Below are 8782 nucleotides of genomic sequence, written 5' to 3' on the forward strand. Positions count from 1 at the left end.
GTCCAAGTGTCTCACCTCCTCAGAGGTAGAGACAACAGGTACCCTGACAGTACCCCCCCTCTCAGAAACGCCCACCGGGCGGAAGGAACCGGAACGAGATGGAAAACGGGAGTGAAAAGCCCTGCGGAGGCGAGGCGCATGCACATCCTCCTGAGGTACCCAAGACCTCTCCTCAGGTCCATATCCTTTCCAATCAACCAGATATTGTAACTTCCCCCTAGAGATTCGAGAATCGATGATGGAGTTAATTTCATATTCCTCCTGTCCATCAACCTGAACAGGGCGAGGGGAGGATACAGTGGAGGAAAACTTGTTACATACTAGAGGTTTCAACAAGGAAACATGAAAGGAGTTAGGAATGCGTAAGGCAGATGGAAGAGCCAGACGATACGCAACTGGGTTAATTCGAGTCAGAACCTTGTAAGGACCAATGTAACGAGGAGCGAACTTCATAGAAGGAACCTTTAAGCGAATGTTTTTGGTACTCAACCATACTCTATCACCTGGAACAAAGACTGGAGCCGCCCTTCTATGCTTATCAGCGTGTTTCTTGAACAACATAGAGTTATGCAGAAGAATTTGTCGAGTCTGATCCCACAACTTCCTCAAATTGGCAACATGAACATCAACCGACGGTACCCCTTGGGAAGGAGAAACCAAGGGAAGAATGGAAGGATGAAAGCCATAATTCATGAAAAAGGGGCTAGAACAAGTAGAATCACAAACGAGATTATTGTGTGCAAACTCTGCCCAAGGAATCAGACCAACCCAATCGTCCTGGTGTTCGGAAACAAAACAACGCAAATATTGTTCAATCTTTTGGTTGGTGCGTTCAGCAGCTCCGTTAGACTGAGGATGATAGGCAGAAGAGAAATTCAATTTGATACCCATTTGAGAACAGAATGATTTCCAAAAACGGGAAATAAATTGGGAACCTCTATCGGAAACAATTTCGGAAGGTATCCCATGTAACCGAAAAATCTCTCTTGCGAATATCTCAGCCAATTCAGGGGAAGATGGAAGTTTAGGTAAGGGCACGAAATGTGCCATCTTAGTAAACCTGTCAACCACCGTGAGAATCACAGTCTGTTTTTTAGAAACAGGTAAATCTACAATGAAGTCCATGGCCAAACAGGTCCATGGTTTCTCGGGGATTTCCAAGGGATGCAAAAACCCACATGGAAGTGTCTGAGGTTGTTTAGTCTTCATACAGACCTCACATGCTTCAACAAAATCCCTAATATCTTTACGTAATGAAGGCCACCAGAAATCTTTAGATATTAGGGAACACGTCTTGCGAATGCCAGGATGCCCAGCCACCTTACTGTTGTGAAAGCATTCTAATAGCTCCCGTTGTAGTTCAGGAGGAACAAAATACCGTGCCCCGGGACCCTGTCTAGGAGCCAGATGTTGTAACTTCATGATCTCGGCAAGCAACGGGGAATGAATCCTGAGGCTCGTGTTGGCGATAATATTACACTTGGGAACTATAGAAGACAAAACCGTCTCAGATATAGTAGAAGGCTCATGTTGGCGAGACAAAGCATCGGCCTTAGAGTTCTTAGAACCAGGTCTATAAGTGAGCACGTAATTGAAATGAGTGAGGAACAAGGACCAACGAGCTTGCCTGGCGGACAAGCGTTTAGCCTCCCCAATATAGGACAAGTTCTTGTGATCCGTCAAAATAGTAACAGGATGTAAAGTCCCTTCCAATAAATGTCTCCACTCCTTCAAAGCCATGATAACAGCTAGTAGTTCCCTGTCACCGATGTCATATCTACTTTCAGGCCCAGATAATTTCTTGGAAAAAAAAACCACATGGATGTAACGGTTTATCCACACCTAACCTTTGAGACAAGATAGCACCTATACCTGTCTCTGAGGCGTCTACTTCGAGTAGAAAAGGCAACGTCGTATCGGGGTGAACTAAAATTGGTGCAGAAGCAAAAAGTTCCTTGAGTGTTTTGAAAGCAACGAGAGCTTCAGTAGACCAATTCTTAGTGTCAACCCCCTGTTTGATCATATTAGTAAAAGGAGCAATAATAGAAGAGTATCCTTTAATGAAGCGCCTATAATAATTGGAGAATCCAATAAACCTCTGAATGGCCTTGAGACCCCTGGGTAATGGCCAATCTAAAATAGATTGGAGTTTATCCGGATCCATCTTAAAGCCTTCCCCAGAAATCACGTAACCAAGAAAGTTTATCTGAGATTGGTCAAAACTATATTTCTCCAATTTGCAGTACAACCCATGTTGTAGGAGTTTGCGCAATACCCTTCTGATTTGTCTGTGGTGGGTCTCAATTTCTCTAGAGTGTATTAGTATATCATCCAAATATACAATAACACAATCATGTTGAAATTCCCTAAGAACTTCATTGATCAGATCCTGAAATACAGCCGGTGCATTACAAAGCCCAAAGGGCATTACCGTGTACTCATAATGCCCATAACGGGTATTGAACGCTGTTTTCCACTCGTCTCCCTGACGAATTCTCACCAAGTTATACGCCCCTCTGAGATCTATCTTGGTGAAAATCTTGGAACCCTTTAAACGATCAAAGAGCTCAGTAATCAAAGGAATCGGGTATGCATTTCTAATAGTTATTTTATTCAAACCTCGATAATCAATGCAAGGTCTTAACGTGCCATCCTTCTTATTCACAAAAAAAAAACCTGCCCCGGCAGGGGAGGAGGATCTCCTAATGAATCCTTTGTCTAGGTTCTCACGGATATACTCCTCTAAGACTAAGTTCTCTTTAGTGGATAAAGGATATACATTGCCCCTCGGAGGCATAGTACCAGGTAGAAGGTTAATCTTACAATCAAAGGACCTGTGTGGAGGTAAAGTATCAGCATTATTCTTGTCAAAAACTGCCCTTAAATCCAGGTACAGGGGCGGTATTTGCATATCTGTAGACTGGGTAGAATTAACCGGTGTATTAATTAAGCAAAGTGGTGAGACTTTCTGTAAGCAACTGCTCTGGCAACCCTGGCCCCATGAGGTTATCTCCCCTAGTTCCCAATCAATAATAGGGTTATGTTTCTTTAACCATGGATACCCCAGGACTATAGGAACAGAAGGAGACGAGATAAGCATAAGAGATATAACCTCCTTGTGTAAGATACCAACAGTCAAGTTAACAGGTATGGTCTCACGAGAAATAACAGGTTCAGACAATGGTCTACCATCAATAGCCTCAACGGCCAAAGGAGTGTCCCTTAGCTGGGATGGGATAGAGTGTTTAGTAACAAAAACTTGGTCGATAAAGTTCTCAGCAGCTCCGGAATCTATCAATGCCATAGTTTTTAGTACTCCCTTCTCCCAAGCTAAAGAAACAGGTAGCAAAAGTCTGTGCTCTTTATAATTGTGTATAGAGGACAAAATAGAAACACCCAAGGCCTGTCCTCTAGAGAAACTTAGGTGCGAGCGTTTCCCGAGCGATTAGGACAATTTAGGCGTAGGTGCCCTCTTACTCCACAATACATACACAACCCCTCCCTTCTCCTGTACTGTCTCTCCTCTTCTGAGAGGCGAGTATTGCCTATCTGCATAGGTTCTGAAAAAACTGGAATTGTGGGTTGATAATTTTGAAATAAGGGAGCAAGTTTAAAGGAAGATCTACGAGTACTATCTCGAGTGTTCTGTCTCTCTCTTAAACGTTCATCAATACGAGAAATGAAAGAAACTAAATCCTCTAAATTTTCAGGGAGCTCTCTAGTAGTAACCTCGTCTAGAATTACATCTGATAATCCGTTTAAAAATACGTCTATATAAGCCTGTTCATTCCACTTAACTTCTGCCGCCAATGACCTGAACTCTAGTGCATAATCCACAAGGGTTCGGTTATCTTGTCTAAGGCGCAACAGTAATCTAGCTGCATTGACCCTTCTACCTGGAGGGTCAAAAGTTCTTCTAAAAGCAGCGACAAAAGCATTATAATTATAGACTAACGGGTTATCATTCTCCCACAGAGGATTGGCCCAACTCAGAGCTTTATCAATGAGTAGAGTGATAATGAATCCAACCTTCGCCCTATCTGTAGGGTAGGAGCGGGGTTGTAATTCAAAATGAATACCAATTTGGTTTAAGAAACCACGACACTTCTCCGGAGAACCCCCATAACGTACAGGAGGGGTAATACGGGAAGAAGCACCTACAGTGGCTACTTCTAGACCTGAACTTACAGGAGAGATGGACGTAGCTCACATCTCCTCTGGTGGATTACTAGAACGAGATAATAAGGCCTGCAGCGCTAGAGCCATCTGGTCCATTCTGTGATCCATGGCGTCAAACCTAGAGTCGGAAGAACCAACCTGAGTGTTTGTACCTGCAGGATCCATGGCCCTGTCGTAATGTCAGGATCGGGACAGGGATCCAACACGCAGAGTACAAACAGGTAATAGGTACGTATACCGGACCTTAGAATGGCCGGACTAACGTAGGTGAAAGTAAAGAATGGTCTAGAGACAAGCCGAGGTCGATAGAACGAGAGAGCAGGTAAGCGAGAGACAAGCCGAGTCAAGGGTAATAGAGGTAAGCGAGGTATAACAAACAAGCCGGGTCAAAACCAAAGAGACAGAATATATAACAAGAGCACTGAGTGACTAGACAAGCTAGAACCACGACAGGGCAATGAACAAATGTAGAAAGCCCTACTTTATACCCTGGTTCCAGATAGGTAATCACGCCCCCGATGAGTCCTCATTCGTGCTCAGGACTTGATTGACAGGTCGGGACGGGTTGTCGTCATGACTTCGGCTACTGAGCGCCGCGTCATAAAAGGAAGTGGGTACCTCGCGGCCGGCGTGTAAACGACCGGGAGAACCGCGAGGAATGAGTGATTCAACCCTTTTGGGAGGAAGAACGTCCAAGTGTCTCACCTCCTCAGAGGTAGAGACAACAGGTACCCTGACACTTTGCCCCTGATCTGCCTAGTTGACAGTCTCAGCCAGTCCTATGGGGAAGCATGGTAATTTGACTTCTGATGAAGTCAGCAGACAGAGTCAGTTCAGAGGCAGAGCCAGTAGCTGCAGACTTGGCATGGGGCCACTGAGATACTTGGGGACACTGGGAGACATGGGGGCACTTGTGAATACAGACATGGGGACACTGGGAGACATGGAGACACTGGGAGACATGGGAGCACAGACATTTGGGGACACTGAGTGAAATGGGGACACTGAGACATGGGGACACAGAGACATGGGGACACAGACACTGGGAGATTAGGGGACACCATGAGACATGGGGACACTGAGACACTAGGGACACTGGCTGGGAGACAGACTCTTGGGGACACTTGGAGACATGGGGACACTTGTGCACATAGACATGGGGACACTGGGAGACATGGGGACACAGGCATTTGGGGACACTGGGAGACATGGGGGACACAGACACTGGGAGACTTGGGGACACTGGGAGACATGGGGACACTGAGGACACTGGCTGGGAGACATGGGGATACAGACACTGGGAGACTAGGGGAAATTGGGAGCAATGTGGAAACTGAGCCACTACGGACACTGGCTGGGGGACATGGGGACACTGAGAGACATAGGGACACTGTGTCCCTAGTGTCTCTGTGTCCCAATGTCTCAGTGTCTCCCACTGTCTCAGTGTCTCCCAATGTCCCTATGTCTCACAGAGTCCCCATGTGTTTTAGCGTCCCCATGTCTCACAGTGTCCCCAAGTGTCTCAGTGTACCCATGTTTCAAGTGTCCCAGGTCTTCCCTTGTCCCCAGGTGTCCCCCAGTGTCTCAGTGTCCCCATGTCTCCCTGCTGCCTTTTCCACCATCCCTCATTTACCTGAGCTGTAGAGCTGCCGTCTGGACTCTCTGTGCTGTGAAGCTGCTCCCCCGTAGATCAGTGAGTAGTAGAGAGAGGTAGGGAGGGATATGCTGTAACTTCCTATCCCTGCCTCTCTCCACACACAGTAACCCCTACTGGCCGGTGCTGGTATTGCAGAGTAATATCCGTTTATACTGAGAAAAATACCTGCATTTGTATTGCAGGTATTACTTCAATACCTGCACGGCCAGGCAGCCTCAAATATCGTTTGTGCCAGTAAAATACCAATCAGGTGGCAAACCTAAGAGTAGTGTGTAAAACTCTTTGTTTCCAAAGTGTTCTAATATCTTAGAACACTTTGGAAACATCAGAAGGAAGGTCACCAACCATACAGTCCCTTTTTAATTCCTGTTCATATTTTAGTTGTAATCAATTCTCTTTTTTTGTGATAGAACACGTTCCACAGCATTGGAGAGGGGGAAATAGAGAAGATAGACTCACACAACGCGAGACTTTTTGGATCCACCAATTGTGCTCTTTGGAGCCAGGTGGTCTTAATGCAAATATAGATATAGCGTGCTTCCTTTATATATTTATATTTTTCATATTTTTTATATTTTTTTTCATATAGAGGTGAATTCGCCAGTTAAACAACATTTATGGCCGAATATCCCTCTCCAAGAAGATCTCTCCTTTTGAGTCATTAGAATTTTTTATATATTTTTTATTTTATTTCTTACTTTTTATTGTCTTTATGGTTTCTTGCCTCCGTTCTCAGATGAGACATCTATCAAGCAAGTACTTTGCTCTATAGAATAAATAGGTCCCATTGGCTGACTAATAAGTTTCTTGAATATTCCATACATGTACATATCAATATAGAAGAGGGATCTAAGTTTTGTAAATATTAGACATGTGCAATTCGTTTCGGTCCGAATTAAAATTCAGCCGAATTTCAGGTAATTCGGACATTCGGCTGCTTCCCAATGTCCGAATAGTTGAATTGCCGAAGTGCCGAATTGCTGAAGTCCCGAAGTGCCGAAATTACTGAATTTCCAAAGTGTAGTAGTGCCGAAGAGCCGAATTGCTGAAGTGCCGAAGTTCCGAGGTGTCAAAGTGCCGAAGTTCAGAAGTTCCTAAGCACAGTATTGCCTAAGTACGAATATACTTACCCAGTGAAAGAAGAAGAATGTTACACTGTATACAATTTCAAATAAAAAGTATACAAATATAGACAGGATTCAGCTGTAAGCATTTGCAACACTTACAACAATCAAGTAACACACATTCATATAAAATGTAAGTTAGTTAGCCAGTCAGTGTAATGACAGGAATGAATAAGTAGATAACTCCCTAATTCCCACGGTATTAGGGAGCTATCTACTAAAAGTCTGAAAGACCTAAATTGGTCGTTCAGCCAAATTTACTAATACTAAGTAAAGATTACTTAGTATTAGTAAATTATGCCCCTACTCGCTATACCGCGAGTAGGGGTATGTCTATTAAACAGTGAGCAGCCTGTTATGGGCAAATGCAAATATTACAAGTTTTAGAATGAAATGTATTTCTTAAACTGTGCACTTTGTCTTTAAGAGATATTGCAAATTGACAAGGTGTTAGAAATGGAACATATTGTTTTTCATAGATGTTTCTTTAAGCAATAACCTCAGTGCATAATATGTTTGCGCCATTTTGTCCCAGACGAATAACAATAACAATAATGCATAAACAAGCTTCAAGGCTATACTACGACTCTTTCAGTACACAATATACTGTGGTAACCCCAAGTTAATGGAACTTCCCCAAATCCGGGAATCTCCCACGACTGTGCACTTACGTCTTAGTATAAACAACAGATAAGCTATTCAGACTTTGGGAAGCCATCTTGTCCCAAGTTGGTGGAAGTTCCCCAGGTCCGGGAGTTTCCCACGACGTGTGCACTTGCTTTTAGTTATGGCCTTGTATCTAAAGGGAGGTCCTAAATTGATTTAAAGTAAAAAAGTTACTTTTTCATATATGAACTACAGTGACCGTAAAATGACGACACCTAAGGTATAAATAGGTGTACTTTTTAAATGTTAAGACACAGAGGAGAGACTCGGAGACAGACGCTGCTCCATCTTAAAATGACAGAGAGGCTGACATGATGACATGTTCAGAAGGGTATGTTAACCTACTAATGATATTTGCAAGCATTTAATGTCATCTCATAAACTCTGCTATAATGGATTTGATATGTCTATATTTATATTTTTATAAAATAAATATCTAAAAGACAAAATCTATTGCTTCCAAGACAATCCTTATTTTAAATTGTATTCTCAATTATTTATATATGTAAATAGAGGATCTCTTACTAACTATATAAAATTATGGCTAAGATATCTGTATGGTTAGCCCTACTAAGTTCTAGGCTTTAAGACATTATAGTGGTAAATAAGGGAACCGCCAGCGGTTACAATTGGCGACCACGAAGGGACTTGTACTTGGAAGCGTTAAATAAGAAATAATAAATACCTAGGTAACCTCTTATATGCAAGAGAAGACACAGTACTTTGTCATGGCACAAATCTTGAAATATCAAGAATCTATTGAGCTATTTGTAGCCCAGACTCAGAGAGAGATCTTCATCATTAGAGATGATTTTAATGTGAACTTGTACAAGGCACTTTAAGTTCAGGTGACAGGTACATTGTAATTAGCATACAATTCTGAAATTGTGGATCTTAATATCATAAGAGAGCAAATATACATATTTGGTAAACTCCCTTATATGCCTAATACACCAGCACAGCATGTTCCATTAGTTCCAGGACAGTGGATTGCAGACAGAGGGATATGTTCTCTTTGTAGCCGCGTAGTATGCATGCGGAGGAAAAAGATTAATGCAAATGTTGTCAAAAGAAAAGTGATAAGACAGAGCGATGAAATTTGAAGTCAAATTCCAAGAATGCAAAGAAAATTGCATTGTAGCTTAATGAAAACATT

Source organism: Pelobates fuscus, chromosome 5 (genome assembly GCF_036172605.1).
Source record: "Pelobates fuscus isolate aPelFus1 chromosome 5, aPelFus1.pri, whole genome shotgun sequence".
Taxonomy (NCBI): domain Eukaryota; kingdom Metazoa; phylum Chordata; class Amphibia; order Anura; family Pelobatidae; genus Pelobates; species Pelobates fuscus.